General features: G+C 39.5%; 1 protein-coding gene across 6 annotated transcripts in view; it reads left to right on the top strand.

Annotated features, from left to right (window-relative positions):
* The window catches only part of LOC104650944 (uncharacterized), a 413896-nt gene that overhangs the window by 320240 nt on the left and 70968 nt on the right, over positions 1–22688 (top strand). For all 6 annotated transcript variants that reach the window (XM_074389849.1, XM_074389848.1, XM_074389847.1 and 3 more), the window contains one exon: positions 16395–16490. The gene's annotated coding sequence lies outside the window, so the exon portion shown is untranslated. The remainder of the gene's footprint in view (positions 1–16394; positions 16491–22688) is intronic.

Here is a 22688-nt window from a genome sequence, read left to right as displayed (position 1 = left end):
AGTCTACAGGCCCATTTATTCCTCAATTAGAACTTTTTGACAGCCAGGCTTACCTCTTTGGAAAGCTTACATCAGCTCAAAAGATGCTGCTGTGGGTGATCCTTTATGGACTGGCATCCATTTACATCTCAAGTCCAGGGCTGGATTATCACCATTTTCAAAGTTGGCTCTACTAATTTTACTAGCCTCTCCTTAGAGAATGATCTGCCATCAATCTGGGTTTTATAAAATATTGCATTTGGATTTATTGCTCAACATTTGAAGGTAGAAATCAACAATACCATGGGCCTGTGACCTTTTAGAAAAAAATAGCAAACTCACTGGGAGATTTATTAAAGGAAATCACAGGCAAAGGATGAAGGTTTATGCATTAAAATTGAAATGTTGATTACGTGAGTGACAAAATTTTCTGTACACTGAACTCCCATGACTACAATTTAACCATGTAACAAATCTTCACATGTACCCCTTGAACCAAAATAAAAGTTGGAAAGAAAAAACATTGAAATATGTGGCCTTAAATAATTTCAAATATGCTAATATGACTGGGAATTCCTGAAAAGAAATATAATTAACAGGTAGGCCCAGCAAGAGTATGGCTCCAGAGCAGTGCTGTGCCTCAGTGAGAGGCATTTTAGAAACTGGATTTCCTACACTAAGAAAAAGCATGAAGAGAGAAATAAAAATTATTTGAGAGTGGAGGGGCAAAGAGAAGAGGCTTCTAGCAGGCCCCAGAGGTGAGTCAGAAAGAAGAGAAAACAACATTTCTAACGGCAGAGCCAAACCAGCTATGTTGTGTGAGTCACAAGCACTCCTATTATAGGGCACTCCAAGAAAGATGAAACCTGAGAATATCAGGGCCCTCATCTTTTTTTAAATCAGCAGTCTAATGAGGATTCCCTGCTTAAAGCAAGTTGCCAAGTGAAGCTTCCTGGTTTCATCTTTCTTGGAGTGCTCTACGATAGAATAGGCTTTTGACACCTTTTTCTCCCAGGAACTCTGATCTGGCTCCTGGGCTTGCTGTATTCCAATCCCAGAAGAAATGGTTGACAATCTACATAGTTTGTCAGTCAAGGCTATTTTTCTTTTTGGGAATGCCACTGATCAGTGCAATGTCGTTGGCTGCTAGTATCCAGAAGCAAGTTATAAATCAACTCAAGTGAGGTTATGACCTGACCTTGTGAAAATGGTCCTTCCTCTATCCAGTGACCTTTGGTTGCTTTGTTGTTATCATTATTATTATCATCATTTTTTTACAAGTGGAAAGGAAATCCCTCAACACTATATATGTAACTGTATCCTAAACCCACAGAAGCTAAAATGAGGAATTGGAAGGATTGCCAAAGAAGTCCCTGGGTGTGAGAGTGAATCTGACAAAAGTTTGCTCTCCCTGGGCTTTTCCTGTGTTTATTTTCTTGGAGTCTCCGTAACTCTGAATTTAGACCAAGGAGCAGTTATCTTTTCACTTTCAAGTTGGCTATGTTCCCTATGGCACCCTGAGGGCACTCTGCTTTTTCTGTCATGAGTCCACCAATGTCTTTCCAGACCTAGCTCAAATGCAGACCCCAAGAAGCCTCCCCAACCTTTGGCCAGAACCAGCCATTCCCAAACTGTTCATACCATTACAATGCCATTTGCCGTCCTGAATCGGAGCTGTTCTTGCACAAAACTTTCTAACTAAACTGTGAGTGCTTCCAGAGAAAGAGCCTTGTCTCATTCCCTTTTGCTTTTGTTTGTTTCTTTGAGACAGTCTCACTCTGTCGCCAGGCGCCAGGCTGGAGTGTAGTGGCACAATCTCAGCTCACTGCAACCTCTGCCTCCCAGATTCAAGCAATTCTCCTGCCTCAGCCTCCCGAGTAGCTGGGACTACAGGTGCACACCACCACACCCAGCTAATTTTTGTATTTTTAGTAGAGACAGGGTTTGACCATGTTTGCCAGGATGATCTCGATCTCTTGACCTCACGATCCACCCGCCTCGGCCTCCCAAAGTGCTAGGATTACAGGCGTGAGCCACCGCACCTGGCCATTTCATTCTCTTTTGAGAAGCTCCCCGTCTCTGCCCTATGGAATATAACAGAAGTTGGATCTATTTCCTGGAATAAATAAATGAATGAATAATAATATTTTGCTTAGATGACAGTACTTTACAACTTTATTTACTATAATAATAAACATTTGGGTGGTATTTTAAGAGTTAACAGAGTGTATATTATTATATTTAGTTCTCAAAATCCTACAGGGTAAAACCAGTTTAATTAGCACCCCCACTTTTTTACAGATGCCAACATTCAGATGAACAAATTCTGGAAATGGATAATGGGGATGTAACAGTTGCACAATATGTTGAATGTACTTAATGCCCCTGAATTATACATTTAAAATGGATTAAATGATAAATTTCAGGTTACGTAGATGTTACCACAAAATAAACAAATAAATAAATAAATAAAGCCTGGAGAATCCAGTCTTTATCTCTAAGAAGCAAGAAGTGAGGGCCTGATTAAAAGTGAGGATAGGAAAGAAAACACAGGAGAATAGCAGTCTTGGAGGCAAGCTGACTAGGAGGAGGCTGTCGGACAAGGGAAGACTGTTCTTCAGCCGTGACAGAGAGACAGGGGTTAGAAGAAGGAAGCCATGGGCCAGTTGATTGGGAGGAAAGAACTGGACTTTATTAGAGAAAAAGAGTGGGGGTGTAAAGAAGGATTTTTTAATTAAGGATTGATGGGAAAATCATAACCTTTGAGGAAAAATTGTTTATTGTAAAATTTTCTCTGGCATTAATTTTACCCTGCCCAGCTTATTGCTGTGTCTGACCTCCCAGTAGTTTGCTGATACATTTTTAAGAGGGGATTTATAATTACTTTGTAATTCCCCAGTAGCTAAAAGTGAGAGTTTACAATTCCTTCCACCTAGATACCTCAGATGGTATCTAAATTTAGTATTTTTCCCCTGCTTCTCTACAGTACCCTAACTAATTGCATTTGGCTTTTGTCAGTGAGTCCTTAATTGCAAAAATCCCAAAACCTATCACCTAAAATAAGTTTTAACTGCTTGTCTCTTGTGTTTTCTTTCCCATCTTCACTTTTAATCAGGCCATCGTGTCCTGTTCTTTAATGATAAAGGCTCCATTCCCATTGTCTTTCGAGCAATGCCAGTGACTAGAAATACAGTTTGTATGATTCAGGATATTTGCTCATGCTGCTTTTTCTGTCTTTTAGTATGCCCATTAAGAGGTCGATATAGATAAACATAAACCCATATTTCACAAAGCATGTTCTACGAAATGGTAATGGATATTTCTTGAAATTGTTGTTTTGTCATCATGCAAGTTGAGAAATACTTAGTTAAAATAGGTTTATTTGTATAACATTAGAGCACAAGTTCCATCATGTCAAGAATTTAGTCTCTTGTTCTCTACTCTGTCTCCAGGGCCCAGAATAGTGCCTTACACTTAGGAGGTACTGAATAAGTATTTGTTGAGTGAATGAAACTCTTCAGAGCCTTTAATAGTCTCATGTTCCTTAAGAATTTTCAAAGAGAAAAAAAATGCCGTACATAACTTCCCAAACAGTTTTGACTATGGAACTCTATTTTTGTGGTTTTGTTTCCCACCCGAAACATTTAGCAAAGCTGATGTTCCTCGGCACATATTAAGGGAGAACTACTGTTGGAAGGCTTCCTAGATAAATCGTTTGAGCTTTTTGTTATAATTCTTATAAAATACTGTGAGGAAAAGGAAATTCAGAATTACTGAGCCATTAGCGGTATTTTTCTTTCTGTCCAAATGACATATGTAAAACTCCTTTGACGTGTGAAATATCACTTGTAACCCTTGTGATTCAGCTTAAGAGTTTAAAATCAGTGCTTAGAAATATAGAGATCTGAATAAAGAGATATGAGCCAGGGAATACACTATTTCTAGTACATTCTTGACTCTCCAAAAGCAGCTAGTTAACAGAGCCAGTGTAAGCACTGTCTAGGGAACCTAAGAGGTCGTGTGTCCTGCTCGCTAACCTATCACGTTTTTTGTCCTCTCTCCTCTTTTTAACGACTTTATTGATATATAATCCACATACCATAAAATTCACTCATTTAAAGTATGCAGTTCTTCAGTAGTTTCCAGAATTGAATAACCATCACCAAAATTTCAATTTTGAACATTTTCATCCCACCAGGAAGAAACTCCATACCCATTGGAAATCACTCCCTGGACCCCCTGGAAACCACTAATGTACTTTCTGTCAGAATAGGATTTGACTATTCTGGACATTCTGGGTAAATAGCATCATATAATATATGACCTTTGTGATTTTTTTTTTCACTTAGCATGTATTTGAGGTTCATCCTTGAATTATAACATTTATCAAACTTTATTTTTTTATGGATGAATTATATTACATTCTGTGAATATGCCTCTTTCAAAAGGAAAAATATTAAACTGATTAAATTCAACAGCATTTATTTGAGCAATTATAACCAAAACAGAACAAAGCAAAACAAAACAGAAATGATTCAAGAATAAGGCAGCCCTCTGATAGAGCAGCTTTAGAGAACTCCAACTAGTAATATAATCTGACAGCATTTATAGGAAACAGAAATATGGAATATACACAATTTAGTTGGTTATAGAGTCTTCTGCAGTTAACTAAAGCTCAGCTACTGTACTTAAACTCCATGTTGATTTGTTCTCTTAGGCTTAGTGTGGGAGCCCTGATCAAGTCCATAGCCTCCTACAAAATTATATTTAACATCATGTTTATTTATTCATCAGTTGATGGACATTTGAGAGAGAGAGAGGTGGCAGGGTTTTGAAAAAGAGTCAGATCTGACAGTTGACATTTTCGTTCACCTTCTGGGATCCTGGACAAGCCCCCAGTTGAAATAGGAAAAGTTCCCTTATTCCTCTCATAGGGTATGCAACTGGGGGAGCTGCTTGCTTCTTGCTTCTTTGGTGCCTCACTGCTCAAACCCCTAAGGGGAGCATGCAGATGGGCGGGTTGTGGGGCTCCAACTCCACAGCCATGTCCAGGGGTGAATGTTTACAGCCAAACCCCCAATGGGCATGTGTTACAGTGTGCACTTTAAGTTTTGCCATCTGTAGGCAGCTTGTGTTAATTAGCCTGTTTAGACCCTCTGCCTTATCACAAGGACAGAGGGCTTTCAATATCCAGGTTTCCTGCCTTGGTGTACTGGAAGAATTACCTTACACATGGGCTTGGAGAATGAGTGCAAGGTTTTTTATTGAGTGGTGGTAGCTCTTAGCAAGCTGGATGGGGAGGTCAGAAGCGGGATGGAGTGGGAAGATCATGACTTTCCCCTGGAGTTGGGCCACCCAATGGCCAGGCTCTTCTCCAACCACCCCAGCCAAACTCCCCATCATTCCATTGGTCAATGGCCTGCCTGTGTCTGCCAGTGCCTGTTGATGTGTTCTTCTGCCAGTGTATTCCTCTCAAGATCCAGCTGCATTTGCGCTCTTCTGCTAGTGTGTTCTTGATGTCCAGCTGCTTGAGTCTGTGCCTGCCTCTGTCTCAGGATTTTTATAGCCATAGGATGTGGGGCATGGTGGTTTGGGGTGGTCTCGGAAAATGCAACATTTGGACATAAAAACGAGTGCCTGCCCTCACCTAGATCCGTGAGCACAGACCCAAGGGTGGAGCCCTCACCAGGGACCTGCCCTTCTCTACCCAGTACTTCCATGCTTATCCACTTCTTTATCAATAGGGACTGTAATGAATCTATAGATCTCTTTCCATTTATTTAAATCTTTAATTATTTTCAATAATATTTTATAGTTTTTGATGTATAAAGCTTGCACTTCTTCTGTTAAATTTATGCCTAAGTATTTTATTCTTTTTGATGCTAGTGTAAATGAAATTTATCTCATTTTTAGATTGTTGATTGCTAATATAAAGAAATGCATATGAATTTCATATATTGATCTTGTATTTTGCAGCCTTGCTGAACTCATTTATTAGTTCTATTAGGCTTTCTAGTTCTAATGTATTGTTTAGGATTTTCTACATACAAGATCATAGGATCTTTCAGTAGAGATGGTTGTATTTCTTTTCTAATCTGATTGTCTTTAATTTCCTTTATTGGCCTAACTGCCCTGGGTAGGTCTCCAACATAATGTTGCATAAAATTGGTGAAAGGGCCTTTTTTCTGATCTTATGGGGAAGGTCTTTTACATTAAGTATGAATTTAACTGTGGGATTTTAGTAGATGCCTTTCATCAAGTTGAGGAAGTTTCCTTCCACTCCTAGTACGTTGAGTGCTTTTATAATAAGAGTGCTGGATTTTCTCAAATGTTTTTCTGTCTCATTTGAAATAATCACATGGGTTTTTGCTGAAACTGGATTTTTAAGTTAATATAGTGTAATAACTGTACTATCACATCACCCGTCACCACTCTCAAAGTTTGTTGTTGTTGCTATTTTTTTCTTTTTTTTCTTTTTTTGTTATTGTTGCTTTCGCTGCTTTTTAGGCAAGCAGCAAAGAGGAAATGAATTCTGAACTTATTCGACAATATCTGTGGTTACTGAGTTTTCTCTAGGTACTTTTAAAGTTTTTGTGTGACCAAAACACTAGGGGTTTGCTCTAGGTCCTACATCTCACCACACAGAAAGCCAATTACCAAGACAGTAAGTGTCACCAAGGAAGGAGGCTTTAACTGGTGCTGCAGTTGAGATGAGAGCTCAGTCTCAAATCTGCCTCCATAACTGATAAAAACTAAGGATTTATATAGCAGGAAAGAAATTTAACAATGTGTAAGAAAACAAAAACTAAAGAGGGGAAAGGAAGCAATCATGATGAATGAGGGTTTGACATCCAGTGCAGTGATCTGGTGAATTTCAGTTCTTCCATCCTTTTTGAAAGGCCTGAAGGTGTTTTCCTGAGGAAGAAACTCAGATAAAACAAATTTAAGTTTCAAGCTTTAAGACCAGAGGGTCACTTTCTATGTTTATCAAAAAGAACAGTCTATCAGACTATAGGGTTGGTTTTGCTTGTTGTAATTTTAAGCCTATATGCCCAGGGATTATCCTTGGGACAATGTAATTTATTGACCAGCCACTGATCTGTTGAAGCTTTCTTTAAATGGTTTGCCTATATGTTTTTCACCCTTTGCCAAAGGGCTCTGTGTATGAAGGTATTCCTTCAAACTTCAGGCAATTTACAAAACAGACTTAGATTTTACGTCCTGCTTGTAGAGGACCTGAATGTCAGCCAAGCATGAAATGGAGTGACTGGAGACTTCTTTTTTCTCAGGTGCAAGCATGCACACAGACAAAAAGACGCAGATTCAGAAACACACACAGACACACACATACACAGTTTTCGGGATCTCCAGAAGTATGTCAGAGTTCTTTGAAGCTCTCTATATTTGTCTAGATCTCCAGGACTTTCCTTCAAATTTTTGGTCATGCTCTTGTTTTCCTCTACTGAAACCATAGCTTTGGCACAGCAGCAGTGGTGTTACCGGAGAATTACTATTGTTTTAGGTAAAACCTTGGGGATAGGGCCTTTTTATTGTTGCTGAGCTAAGCTCTGAGTCAAATCAAATAACCCCAGTGCCCTAGGAATAGAAATGTTCTCGGTAGCTGCTAATTCAGACAAAATATTGATTTTTTTATTCTATTAATGGGACTTTTAATTGACTTCCAGAAGAAGTCAGTCATCTCTGCCATGAGACTGCTGCCTTTTTACTAGCACACCATTGGGTTGCAGAGAGTGGGTTATGAGAGGGGAATAGCCCCAAGTTAAAATGACAGACTCTTTTTTCTTTTTTTATTTTAAGATGTAGTTTTGCACTTGTCACCCAGGCTGGAGTGCAATGGCGCAATCTTGGCTCACTGCAACCTCTGCCTCCCAGGTTCGAGTGATTCTCTTGCCTCAGCCTCCCAGGTAGCTGAGATTACAGGTGCCTGCCACCACACTCAGTGGATTTTTGTATTGTAAGTATAGAGAAGGGGTTTCATCATGTTGGCCAGGTTAGTCTCAAACTCCTGACCTCAGGTGATCCACCCACCTCAGCCTTCCAAAGTGCCGGGACTACAGGAGTAAGCCACTGTGCCTAGCCAACACAGAATCTTAACTAAACTACCTGTTAATTCCAGGTAGTTTATCTTAAATTGACAATTTTCTTTTTTTTTTCACTTTTTTTTATTGCATTTTAGGTTTGGGGGTACATTTGAAGAACATGCAAAATAGTTGCATAGGTACACACATGGCAGTGTGATTTCCTGCCTTCCTCCCCTTCAACTATATCTGGCATTTCTCCCCATGCTATCTCTCCCCAGCTCCTCACTCCCCACTGTCCCTCCCCTATTTCCCCCCAACAGACCCCAGGGTGTAGTGCTCCCCTCCCTGTGTCCATGTGTTCTCATTGTTCAACACCCACCTATGAGTGAGAACATGCGGTGTTTGATTTTCCGCTCTTGTGTCAGTCTGCTGAGAATGATGGTTTCCAGGTTCATGTCCCTACAAAGGACACGAACTCATTGTTTTTGACGGCTGCATAATATTCCATGGTGTATATATGTGCCACATTTTCCCTGTCCAGTCTATCATCAATGGGCATTTGGGTTGGTTCCAGATCTTTGCTATTGTAAACAGTCCTGCAATGAACATTCCTGTGCATGTGTCCTTATAGTAGAATGATTTATAATCCTTTGGATATATACCAAGTAATGGGATTGCTGGGTCAAATGGAATTTCTCTTTCTAGGTCCTTAAGGAATCACTACACTGACTTCCACAGTGGTTGAACTCATTTACACTCCCACCAACAGTGTAAAAGTGTTCCTATTTCTCCACATCCTCTCCAGCATCTGTTGTCTCTAGATTTTTTAATGATTGCCATTCGAACTGGTGTGAGATGGTATCTCAATGTATTTTTGATTTGCATTTCTCTAATGACCAGTGATGATGAGCATTTTTTCATATGTTTGTTGGCCTCATGTATGTCTTCTTTTGTAAAGTGCCTGTTCATATCCTTTGTCCACTTTTGAATGGGCTTTTTTTTTTCTTGTAAATCTGTTTTAGTTCTTTGTAAATTCTGAATATCAGCCCTTTGTCAGATGGGTAGACTGCAAAATTTTTTTCCCATTCTGTTGGTTGCCAATTCACTCTAATGACTGTTTCTTTTGCTGTGCAGAAGCTGTGGAGTTTGATTAGGTCCCATTTGTCTATTTCGGCTTTTGTTGCCGTTGCTTTTGGTGTTTTGGTCATGAAGTCCTTGCCTATGCCTATGTCCTGAATGGTTTTACCTAGATTTTCTTCTAGGGTTTTTATGGTGTTAGGTCTTATGTTTAAGTCTTTAATTCATCTGGAGTTAATTTTAGTGGAAGGTGTCAATAAGGAATCCAGTTTCTGCTTTCTGCATATGGCTAGCCAGTTTTCCCAACACCATTTATTAAACAGGGAATCCTTTTCCCATTGCTTGTTTTTGCCAGGTTTGTCAAAGATCGAATGGTTGTAGATATGTTGTATTGCCTCTGAGGCCTCTGTTCTGTTCCATTGGTCTATATCTCTGTTTTGGTACCAGTACCACGCTGTTTTGATTACTGTAGGCTTGTAGTATAGTTTGAAGTCTGGTAGTGTGATGCCTCCCGCTTTGTTCTTTTTGCTTAGAATTGACTTGGCTATTCGGGCTCTCTTTTGGTTCCATATGAAGTTTAAGGTGTTTGTTTTCCAGTTCTTTGAAGAAGGTCATTGGTAGCTTGATGGGGATAGCATTAAATCTGTAAATTACTTTGGGCAGTATGGCCATTTTCACGATATTGATTCTTCCTAACCATAAACATGGAATGTTTCTCCATCTGTTTGTGTCCTCTCTTATTTCATTGAGCAGTAGCTTCTAGTTCTCCTTGAAGAAGTCCTTTACTTTCATTGTTAGTTGTATTCTAGGTATTTTATTCTCTTTGTAGCAATTGTGAATGGCAGTTCATTCTTGATTTGGCTCTCTTTAAGTCTGTTATTGGTGTATAGGAATGCTTGTGATTTTTGCACATTGATTTTGTATCCTGAGTTTTTGCTGAAGCTGCTTATCAGTTTCAGGAGATTTTGGGCTGAGACAATGGGGTCTTGTAGATATACAATCATGTCATCAGCAAATAGAGACAATTGGTCTTCCTCCTTTCCTATTTGAATACTCTTTATTTCTTTTTCTTGCTGGATTGCTCTGGCTAGAAATTCCAGTACTATATTGAATAGGAGTGGTGAGAGAGGGCATCCTTGTCTAGTGCCAGATTTCAAAGGGAATGCATCCAGTTTTTGCCCATTCAGTATGATATTGGATGTTGGTTTGTCATAAATAGCTTTTATTATTTTGAGATACGTTCTGTCAATACCTAGTTTATTGAGGGTTTTTAGCAAAAGGGCTGTTGAATTTTGTCAAAGGCCTTTTCTACATCAATTGAGATAATCATGTACTTTTTGTCTTTGGTTCTGTTTATGTGGTGAATTACATTTCTAGACTTGCGTATGTTGAACCAACCTTGCATCCCTGGGATCAAGCCTACTTGATCGTGATGGATAAGCTTTTTGATGTGCTGTTGCAATCAGTTTGCCAGTATTTTAGTGAAGATTTTTGCATCTGTGTTCATCATGGATATTGGCCCGAAGTTTTCTTTTTTTGTTGAGTCTCTGCCGGGTTTGGGTATCAGGACAATGTTGGTCTCATAAAATGATTTGGGAAGGATTCCCTCTTTTTGGATTATTTGGAATAGTTTCAGAAGGAATGGTACCAGCTCCTCTTTGTATGTCTGGTAGAATTCGGCTGTGAACCCATCTGGACTTGGGCTTTTTTGGGGTGGTAGGTTCTTAATTGCTGCCTCAACTTCAGACCTTGTTATTAGTCTATTCAGGGTTTCGACTTCTTCCTGGTTTAGGCTTGGGAGGAGGCAAGTGTCCAGGAATTTATCCATTTCTTCCAGGTTTACTAGCTTATGTGCATAGAGTTGTTTGTAATAATCTCTGATGATGGTTTGAATTTCTGTGGAATCTGTGGTGATATCCCCCTTATCATTTTTTATTGCCTCTATTTGGTTATTCTCTCTTTTCTTTTTTATTAATCTGGCTAGTGGTCTATCTATTTTGATGATCTTTTCGAAAAACCAGCTCCTGGATTTATTGATTGTTTTGAAGGTTTTTTTTTTTTTGCATCTCTATCTTCTTCAGACTGCTCTGATCTTAGTTATTTCTTGTCTTCTGCTAGGTTTTGAGTTTTTTGATCTTGCCCCTCTAGTTCTTTCAATTTTGATGATAGGGCGTCAATTTTCGATCTTTCCTTGCTTCTCATGTGGGCACTTATTGCTATATTTTTTCCTCTAGAGACTGCTTTAAATGTGTCCCAAGAGATTCTGGTATGTTGTGTCTTCATTGTTGTTGGTTTTGAAGAACATCTTTATTTCTGCCTTCATTTCATTGTTTATCCAGTCAACATTCAAGAGCTAGTTGTTCAGTTTCCATGAAGCTGTGCAGTTCTGAGTTAGTTTCTGCATTCTAACTTGATTACACTGTGGTCTGAGAAACTGTTTGTTACGATTTCCATTCTTTTGCATTTGCTGAGGAGTGATTTGCTTCCCATTATGTGGTCAATTTTGGAGTAGGTGAGATGTGGTGCTGAGAAGAATGTGTATTCTGTGGATTTTGGGTAAAGAGTTCTGTGAATGTCTATTAGGTTTGCTTGTTCCAGGTCTGAGTTCAAGTCCTGGGTCTCCTTGTTAATTTTCTGTCTTGTTGATCTGTCTAATATTGACAATGAGGTGTTAAAGTCTCCTACTATTATTGTCTGGGAGTCTAAGTCTCTTTGTAAGTCATTAAGAACTTGCCTTATGTATCTGGGTGCTCCTGTATTGGGTGCGTATATATTTAGGATTGTTAGCTCTTCTTGTTGCATTGATCCTTTTACCATTATGTAATGCCCTTCTTGGGCAATCTTGCCCTTGATTTAAAGTCTATTTTATCAGAGACAAGAATTGCAACTCCTGCTTTTTATTGCTCTCCATTTGCTTGGTAAATCTTCCTCCATCCCTTTATTTTGAGCCTTTGTGTATCCTTGCATGTGAGATGTGTTTCCTGGATACAGCACACCGACGGGTTTTGACTTTTTATCCAATTTGCCAGTCTGTGTCTTTTGACTGGGGCATTTAGACCATTTACATTTCAGGTTAATATTGTTATGTGTGAATTTGATACTGCCATTTTGATTCTAGCTGGTTGTTTTGCCCATTAGTTGATGCAGTTTCTTCATTGTGTTGATGCTGATTACCATTTGGTATGCTTTTGGAGTGGCTGGTACTGCTTGTTCCTTTATATGTGTAGAGCCTCTTTCAGGAGCTCTTGTTAGGCAGGCCTGGTGGTGACAAAATCTCTAGGCAATTGCTTGTTCATAAAGGATTTTATTTCTTCTTTGCTTATGAAGTTTAGTTTGGCTGGATATGAGGTTCTAGGTTGAAAGTTCTTTTCTTTAAGGATGTTGAATATTGGCTCCCACTTTCTTCTTGCTTGCAGGGTTTCTGTTGAGAGATCCGCTGTGAGTCTCATGGGCTTCCCTTTGTGGGTAACCCGACCTTTCTCTGGATGCCCTTAGCATTTTTCTTCATTTCAACCCTGGTGAAATGGACGATTATGTGCCTTGGGGTTGCTCTTCTTGAGGAATATCTTTGTGATGTTTTCTATATGTCCTTGACTTTAATATTGCCTGCCTTATTAGGTTGGGGAAGTTCTCCTGGGTAATATCCTGAAGAATGTTTTCCAGCTTTGATTCATTCTTTCCGTCACATTCAGGTACACCTATCACACGTAGATTAGGTATTTTCACATAATCCCATATTTCTTGGAGGCTTTGTTCATTTCATTTTACTCTTTTTTCTCTAATCTTGCCTTCTCATTTTATTTCATTGAGTTTATCTTCAATCTCTGATATCCTTTCTTCTGCTTGGTCAGTTCGGCTATTGAAACTTGTGTATGCTTCGCAAAGTTCTCATGTTGCATTTTTCAGCTCCATCAATTCATTTATATTCTTCTCTAAGCTGTTTATTCTCATTAGCATTTTGTCAAACCTTTTTTCCAGGTTTTTAGTTTCTTTGTATTGGGTTACAGCATGTTCTTTTAGCTCAGAGAAGTTTGTTATTATCCACTTTCTGAAGCCTGTTTCTGTCAATTCATCAGACTCATTCTCCATCCAACCTTGTTCCCTTGCTGATGAGGAGTTGTGATCCCTTGGAGGAGGAGAGGCATTCTAGTTTGGGGTGTTTTCATCCTTTTTAACTGGTTTCTTCCCATCTTGGTGCATTTATCTACCAGTGATATTTGTAGTTGGTGACTTTCGGATGGGGTCTCGGAGTGGACATCCTTTTTGTTAATGATGAAGTTATTTCTTTCTGTATTTTAGTTTTCCTTCTAACAGTTAGGCCCCTCTGCTGTAGGAGTACTGGAGGTCCACTCCAGACCCTGCTTGCCTGGAGATCACGTGCAGCTGCCTCTGCGTTCTCACTGGGAACTGCACTGCAAAGCTGTTGCTATTCAGCCGTCTTTGATCCAGATCCCAATTCATAATTTAGAGTTTCTTCTCAAATTATTTTTTTGTCCCATGATATGAAAATGATACTCCTTCCCTATTAAGGAGGAAGAAGGAGGCTATGATGTAAGGGAAGTCTATGCTGAGAAAGAAGAACAACTGCTCCTTCTACCCCGATACATTATAAGAAATAAAAGAGAGTTGACTAAATGCTATGGAGAGTTTTTTATGTCTTTATTTACTTCAATCAAGATGAACCCCAAGGGGAAGAGACCAAGTGAAAACATCCAGATACCTATGCCTGTAGATTCTGAGGGAGGATGTTCAGAAAGATTATCCTAAAGTATCTTTACTTATTTCCCTAAGTTGTGTATTGCAGTCAATCATGTGAGTACATACTGAGGTATTGATAGGAGCAGGAGGCTTGCTAAGATCTAGGGTCCAAATAAAGTGGTTGTCACATGTAAACTATCTGGCAAATGCCCTAGACTGTGGATTATAATCATGGCCACTTGCATGTCCTCTAAAAGGTCAAATGAAACCACCTACACCTTGATGGTCAGCAGCCCAGGGAACATATTTGACTAGATGCCCTGAGAAGAGCTCAGAAGAAACTAATGAGATTCCAGAAAATGCTACATGAGGTCTGATCATTTGTCTTCTCTGTTGACATGAGATTCAACCTGAAAAAGAGCAAGGGTAGTTGGCAAGAGGAGAAATGGGGAGTGGAAATCTGTAATTCAGAGAATTGGCCCAAAAGAAACTGAGTCATTCAGAATATACATTCAAACTGGAAAGCCTGTGACGCAGGAAGTAGGAAGCTAACACTCTCTGCCCTTCCCATCCAAGGAGGTATGGAGAAATTTTAAGAAAGATCAGACATATAATAGAAAATAAGGAAACAGCTACTTTTCTCTGTAGACCTAAGTGCAATGTGAGTCAACTTGTGACTGAGATGCATTTTCTTCTCTTTTTCTTAGTCAGATGGAAATAAACTACTCACCTTTCTAGGTGAACATGTGTTTATGCTCTCTCCAGCTATCCTTTTGTGCTCTTCCCTCATTTCCCTTTTCCTCTCTAGTGCACTCAGCAGGTGCTCTGGGGCCACAGCTCCACCTGGCAGAAGCAAATTTCTGTGCTTGTTCTCACCACTGGGAATTTCCACACAAAGTTTTATGATCAAGTTTTATTAAGATATGCCTTCCATGAGGACTTCAGTGCTTCTGTTTCCACCACCTTGATTACCCTCCACCTCTTTCCTTTTGCCACCTGAGCGAATTCTACCTGTCCTTAATGAATCAACTTGAACTTGCCTTTTATTCCACAGTCTGAGTCAGAGGCCAGTCCTATGGGCTCTCAAATCCCCCTACCTATGTCCAGCTTCCTCCCTCTAACCATGCTGCATGTGTTCACACACTTCTGTTTCCCTCACTGGACTGTGAGCTCCTAGATTCTTATTCTGTGTTTCAGTTGCTTTTTCTCAGCACCTAATTAATAGAAGATATTCATTTTGGTACTGAGTGTTTATAACTTGCGATTCTGTCTCATATTTTACTACTTGTAAAACTTGTATGTTTTACTCATTCAGAAACATGTTGAGTACCTAGTACAGGTCTGACGTGAAACAAAACTCAATCCTTTAAGTCAAGGAGATTATAATTCTATAAAGCAGATAAATAAACCTAATGGAAATAGAATATGTTCAGTAGTTTGAGAAAAAAAGTATTGTGGGAGTAGAATAGCCAAAATCCTAACTTTCATAAAGATTAAATCAGCTTCATAGAGAGGATATATTTTATTTGAATCTCCAAAATTGAGCCATGTTCTGCAAGAAAAGTATGCGTAGGGTGGGGAATCATTGAACGGCATACGAAAAGCAAGGAAATACAATTCAAGTTTGTATGTTTAACAGTTATTCAATCCAAGAGTTGAAGGGATAGGTATAGGTTGACTTAACACTTTAGCTGTATGTACTAGCTGAAACCTAGGAGATGTTTGAGTTACAACCTCATGTCCTAGACCTAAGCTTTCTTTGTCAACTTAATATCTAGGTAAAACTATAGACTTAATTATTATTTTTAGACTGCCGATGTCTTTCATTTACCCCTGCCATCGTAGAGTAGAAAAGTGTTTTCAGTGTCATCTCTTCTAATTTCCCTGACAATATGGAATCTTTCCTACAGTATCCATGTCAGGAGGTCATCCTGTAGACTGGCCCCCGTTCTTGCAGTGGTTCCTTTCAAGTAAAACGCTAAGGAAAAACATGTACTGCTTGCTCTCAAAAGCCTTCTTTAATCATATACAATGATGTTAAAACAAAGATTATATCTGAAGCATATCTGGATTTCCTAACACCTGCTTTGGTTTGAGGAATTGAATAATAGGAGAACGGGGAATGAAGGAAATGGTGATTTTTTTTGTGCATGAAACTCTTGAATATTCATGTGCATGACATCAAAACAATGTCCTGCTTCTCTATTTCTCTCTCTCTCTCTCCACCTCTGTGTGCATGTATGTGTGTGTGTGTGTGTGTGTGTGTGTGTGTGTGTGTGTGTGTGTCTGTCTGTCTATCTATTTGCATAAACTATACTATTTCTCTTTCACAGGTTAAGTAAATTTATACCTCTTCTGCGCTTTGATGTAACTGGCATTCACTCATTCATTATGAATGAGTGAATGAATTCAATAAATATTCATTGAGCATCTCTAATGAAATCGTAACTATAAAAGTAAAGAATGGACTATAGGAATACAGAGTATAGACATCAAAAAAATCTATTATCTAAAGATATTTACAGTGAAGGCAAAATAATATAAGTAAGACAAGAAGGATATCATTAATCTACATTTATAAAAAAATTTTTTTTTCAGATACCAAATGAAAGTTAAAGAACCTACGTGTTTCCAAGATAAGAGAGAAAAGGAGACTCCCGAGGGCTATATGAGGTCAAAGGAAAGATCATGGAGGTAAGATGGGGTGGGGGAATGTGTCCTGACCTGAGAACTGATAAAGAGGGGCGGTGAATGTTCACCTCTGCCAGTAAGAGAAGGAGATGTAATTAGTTAAAGGCAAACAAAGAGCTTCCAAGGAACCAACAATGTTCTCGTTTTTTAATAAGGCGTTAGTCACAAGAGTATTCTTTTTAATATCTCAGTAGGCTGTTCATTTGTTTTATTAAATTTTCTGTATATGTTGAGTTTCACAATACTTTTGTTTTGAAAGAGATTAATGTGTGAAATAGACTACGTTCACTAAAAATGCAGTATTTGCTACGCCTCCACTATGATACTGGGAAGTCATAAGTGAGTAAGACATAGTCATGGCTTTCAGGAAGCTCCCATTCTTCACACCAGAGGGAGAAGGGGAGTGACTGGAGATGAGCCCAGAAAGGTAGATGGTGACAGGGTCATGAACACTAAATACACAATGCTAAGGTACTTCAACATTTTCCAATACATAACAGCAAGCCACTGATGGGTTTCGAGCAGATTTTTGACATGAGATTTTCATTTTGGAATGACAACCTTGGTTATTACATAAAATATGGGTTGAGGCAATGAGATAAAACTTGGAGTACAACACCTGATAAAGTATTATGTTATTTTCAGTTTCTGAAATACGTGTTTTCCTTCCCCAGTGAGTTTTAAGTTGTTGAACAGTTGTGTCACAATGTTTTCCAGAAGTGTACACAATTCTTGTCATAGAAACACAGTAAGTACAGTGTAGCCTCTTTAATCCTTTTTGTTAGAATAAGAGTAATAAGTAGAAGGATTCATGGAATGAATTAATGGACTGATGAATTATCTTAACGTCATAAGCTTCATAAAACCTGCTGAGTTGTGCCCAATTTTAACAATATTATGAAGTCGGCTCCTAAATTTTGATTTGCTTCTGAATGCGTCTGTCCCATCTTCATCTTCAGTCTCTTTCACCATACCAGGAAAATGTAAAGAGCTATTTGTAGCAAATAAGCTCTCAATCTGCATATATTGCCATAAAAAATATAACTGCAAGTTTAAGGAAAGGGAGTGGGGACAGCTCTAGAATTTGTCTGTGTGTGGGAGCTTGATTACAAGGTTGCAATCAAGAGTCACTCCCCAGAACATGGCTTTGAGAAAACATTGATGGGAAAGAAGAAAGACAAGAGCCAAGGACCAGAAATGATGATACTGGAGCCAACAGTTCCTGAACTTGGTAATGCTTGCATCATAGCTACAGGGAAATAGGAGAATATGAGCTATTTTTAGAATTTTGTTTTTCACGTTCTGACAAAAACCCTTCCCTTTTTATTTTTCTTAAGGGTGTTTTTTCTATTTCTTTTAAGTCAACAGTTTTGGGTGGAAAATGCACTGGAACAGTTAAGGAGGAAGGAAACACCAGAAAACCTCAGCGGTGAAAACAGGAGTTCCAGTTTTTACAGGAATTTTGTGTGGCTGTGTACAAGTGTGTGCATGTATTTCTGAGGTTGGAGTAGAGAAAAGAGAGGGGTAGTGCAGAGGATTTTAGGTTTCTCTCTTAATTTGCAACACTTCCTGGATAGAGAAAAACTTCAGGAAGGACCTAAGAAAACATGAAAGGTTAAGTGCAAGCTAGAGACCAATTTGAAAAACTCTAAGACCCTTGCTTTTTCAAAACAGTGAGAAAATAAAGGTCAGCCAGTGATCAGGTTTGAAGGAGTTTTATATCCACCTCGAACAGTGAACTTTATGATGGAAATTTCACTGGAACTTTACCTAGAACAAAGAAAAGCAGATTCTATGAGGAAAAAAGAAATCTTTCTAAGCAGTTCTACTCCTAACATTCTCAAGTCTGGTTTTGGAAAAAGAAATGAGGACCCGTGTTCCATACTTTAAATATTTTAAAGTTATAAAGCAAGCTAAGAGGCTGTTAAATAAAATAGTTTGTCATGTTACATTGATTATAATAGTTTAGAAGACAGTAATGAGCCATAAACACATGTGTGTGGGCAAGTCATCCTGCCTATCTAGGCTCTGTCTGTATCCCTCCAAGCAGAAAACCTGTGGCCATCCCTTGGGCCTAAAGGCAGGTCTTCTTTCAGGAACACAGGCCTGGGGAAAAGGCCCATGCAGGCCCTGGAAGATGGACTGGGACCATTTGGACAGAGAGTTCTGTATACCTGGAGAGAGGTCTCCAAGTGGGAGATCCCAGGCTCTGGATAGGCATGCCCCTTAGCCTCCTGTACTCCTCACTCGTGAGTTTATCTATTTATCTATCTATCTGTCTTTCTCCTTCAGTTAAGTTAGTCTAAACCATCTTTTCAAAGACTGGACCTAGACTCACCTGATGTGTGTCATGCCACATTGTACTCACTCCGTTAATGACAGCATGTACTGGTTGCTGAACTGCAAGTTTAAAAGAGCACTTAGCTTCACTTGATAGTGAATTAATAATAACAGTGAATTAAAAATTAACAATAGTGAATTTTTGAGGCTTCTCTGAGACCTAGATTAGTGACTAGTGTATAATCGATTCGATTTTTTTCAAATAAAACCAATAGTCAAGATAGAATAGGCTATGCTACAACAAACAAAATGTCAATCACTTAACATTAGAAAAACTTAAGTATGACTCATCCAGATGCCACTGCAGGTGTTAAACACTCTTCAGGACCACTGTCCTCTATTCCGGGATTCAAGAATCTACGTTGTGTCCTTCTCTGCCATCTTAGAAGGAAGCCTCCATATTTGCTGAGGCAAAGGAAGGGCAGGAGAAAGAACACACACTGGCAGTTGAATGTTGCAGACCAGAAGGTGACATTTGTCATTTCTGTGGCTGCTATAACAGATGATCACAAATTTCGTGGCTTGAAATAATGGGAATTTATTGTCTCACCGTGCTAGAGGTTGGAAATCTGAAACCAAGGCATCAGCCGGGACATGCTCCTCTGAAGGCTGTAGGAAAGAATATTTTCTTGCCTCTCTCTATCTTCCAGTGGCTCTCGGCAATGTTTGGTGATCTTTGACTTATGCACGCATCACTCCAATTTCTACCTCCATCTTCACATTATTTTCTTCTCTGTCTCTGTGTATCTCTTCCTCTTCTAATAAGGACACCAGTCATTGGACTTAGGGTTTACCTGAATCTGAACTAATTGTGTCTTAAAAGGCCCCATTGCCAAATAATGTCACATTCTGAGGTTCAGCTGGATGTGAATCTTAGGGAGATACCATTCAACTCACAATACACACCCAGTGGCCAGAGCTAATCACATAGTCCTACCTAATGCAAGAGGACTGGGTAATACAGAAAGTTCATGGGATATTTGGTGTTATAAACAGAGTGCTCATGTTCCTCCAAAACGTTTATGTTAAAGCCCTAATCCCCAATGTGGTAGTAATCCAAGATAAGCCTTTTGGGAGGTAATTAGGGTTAGATGAGGTCATGAGAGTATGGTTGCCATGATGGGCTTAGTGTCCTTATAAAAGGAGAGAGAGGTTTGTCCCCTTCATGTGAGGGCATCTGCATGCCAGAAAGGGTCCTCACCAGGAGCTAAATCTGCCGGCATCAAGAGTTTAAATCAACAGTAATTGAACCCAGGATGATTTCCTGATAAAGGAAGCAAAATAGCCTGCTCAGTACTCCCCAGACTGTGCACGATTTTCACTTCTGAGAAAATTTTAGAAGTGACACAGATGATCTGGAATTCATCCAGAAGATGACTGTAATAGTGAAGAGATGTGATACCCAGTCACAAGAGATTTGGTTGAGGAACTAGGAATGCTTACCCTGAGAAGAAAGAACTCTGGGAGAAAGGCACAAGGGCCAACTCTGAACATGAGCAGAGATGTCATGTGGCAGAGAGAGGGCCTTATCTGCCTCTAGAATGCAGAGTTAAATATAATGGAAATCACAGAAAGGTAGATTTGACTCACTGTTAGGAATGCTTTCCATGGCTGTTAAAATAGAAATCATTGGCAATATTTGCAAAGTAGGTAGTTGGGACCAATAGGTCCACACACAAAAGTTATGAAGTCATGGTAAGAGTACAAAGGGAGGCCCTCATACCATTCATACACGTGCATAAACATTACAATCAAGTACCAAACTGCTAAACAAAATACATACTTCTGTCTTACTTGGAGATACGGCTGCATAATAATCTGGAAGGCCCACTCTCGCCTCATCCCATCCCTGATGAATACCACTACTCTTCAGCCTCTCTGAAGCATACGGATGCATATACCACAACTGTGGCTTACCCTCTGAAGGATGGACCCAGCTTTGCAAGCCAGAGAAGCAGTAAGTTTAAGAAGCCACTGACTCCAGATAGGCATATCCGTCTGGCCAACTCCTCACCAGGGAATAACGCAGCCAAGGAAAGAATGGTGCCTAGGCTGGCCGCATTGGTCCTGTGGCCATGGATGTGGCCCATGGACTGTCAGCAGTACCTACACATGCACCTCGCCCCAAGAAACCACCTGCTTTTGGCAGACCTCATCGGGCTTCTGGACTGTATAGTTGACTCCAAGGAGAAGAATCTAATGAGATGTTGCTTTGAGAGCCACTGTGACTCAGTCTCCATGGCCCCCTCGCATCCTGAAGACTAGCCCAGTAGGGACAGAAAACTGGGAGCTGAGAAGCCTGGCCAATTGGAACCAGCTTCTGCGGCGGCAGCTCTCAGCCTACATCCTAGATGTAAGAGAACTCCAGGGCTAGAGTTCTCTGAAGCCTTGCCCTCAGGCAAGAAGTTACGTCTGGACCATTTAATAATGAGTGCAGAAGATGAAAGAAAATATTTTCAAGTTTTGATCAGCCAGGCTAGATTAAATATTGAATTATCTTTCTGTTCTTTACGGAGAATATACAACGCATTACCATAGTAAGAGCCAACCAAAGAATATGCTGCCATCAGTGTACAAATAATTATGGTAGAGGAGCTATAGACAGACACTGTTTCAATTTTACTTTTAAAAGATACCCAGGAAGAAAAAAAGGTACAAACCACAACATAGTTGTTGGCCAATCCACTCCCACAGTTTCTGTATAATGATCATTAATATTTGGTGAGCATTTACTGTGTTCCAGGTATCATTCTACTTGCTTTTTATAGATGACTTCATGTAATCCTCATTATCCCCATTTCAGAGATGGGGCATGAAGAAGTTAAATAATGTTCCAGAGGCATGAAGCTAGTACTTATTGGAGCCAAGACGTCAGCCCAGACGTCTGTTTCTCCAGAATCCACACTCTTAACCCCACTGAGCTTCTCTATCTTCTTGGATCCCCACTGGGCATGAAAATGAAAAGCTGCATCCTACTCCCAACTACTGGTCCTACAATCTTAGGTTACCATATTTAAACTCTTTGTTATTGTTTATAAAGTAGGAGCAATAATAATAACTCCCTATTAGGGCTGTTTTAAGGACTAGAAGAAAGCTACAGAGCATGCCTAGTGTAATGACAGCATAATGCTCGTATTCCGTAAATACAGGTCTCTCTCTTCCCTCTTTCCTTCCTTCTTTCATTCTTTGGCTACTTGGCTACTAGGGCTGCTTTCTTTTCACTATTTGAACTGCAATTCACAGCAATAATCTTGGTTTTCCTTTTGGCATATTTACTGATTCAATGTTTCCATCTACCTATCTTACAACTTCCATTTCTACTGTAATCACCAGGTTGCTCATTTTGTTTGTTTTTGCAAGCCACCGCAAATCTTTTCTTTTAGGAGAAGGCAGGGCGTAACTTACAAATTATGTAAATGAAAGCACGAGGCTCTGTGAGGCATCATAACTCTGTCATCACTCCTGAAAATGGTCTTGCAAAGCACATGTCTGTCGAGTCAGCAGTTCCGTTTTGACACAGAAGGACATTTATTTCATCCAGACTGCCTTTTACTTTCTGTAACTACAAACTTCCAAATTTTGTGGGTGGGTCAGAAATATGCTGTGTGAAGTAAATGTGCCAGCACGGATCTGGATGATCAGTTTCCTCTCTTGAAGAGAACAAGCCGTTTTATTCTTTGCTTAAGGTGGCCAAGAGAAAGACCCTCTACAGAGAAAAAGTAAAAATAAAAAATCAACTGCTTTTTATAATCAGACAGATCGAGTGAATCAGAACACAGATTTCACTCTCTGCAGCTGTGTTTCCATTCATTGGGTAGATTCAAGAGAGCAAAAGCCGGAGCTGCTTCCTCTTCCCACTGG

This window comes from Saimiri boliviensis, chromosome 19 (assembly GCF_048565385.1).
Source record: "Saimiri boliviensis isolate mSaiBol1 chromosome 19, mSaiBol1.pri, whole genome shotgun sequence".
Taxonomy (NCBI): Eukaryota; Metazoa; Chordata; class Mammalia; order Primates; family Cebidae; genus Saimiri; species Saimiri boliviensis.
The sequence above is the reverse complement of the archived record's forward strand: the minus strand, read 5'-3'. Positions and strand labels throughout refer to the sequence as shown.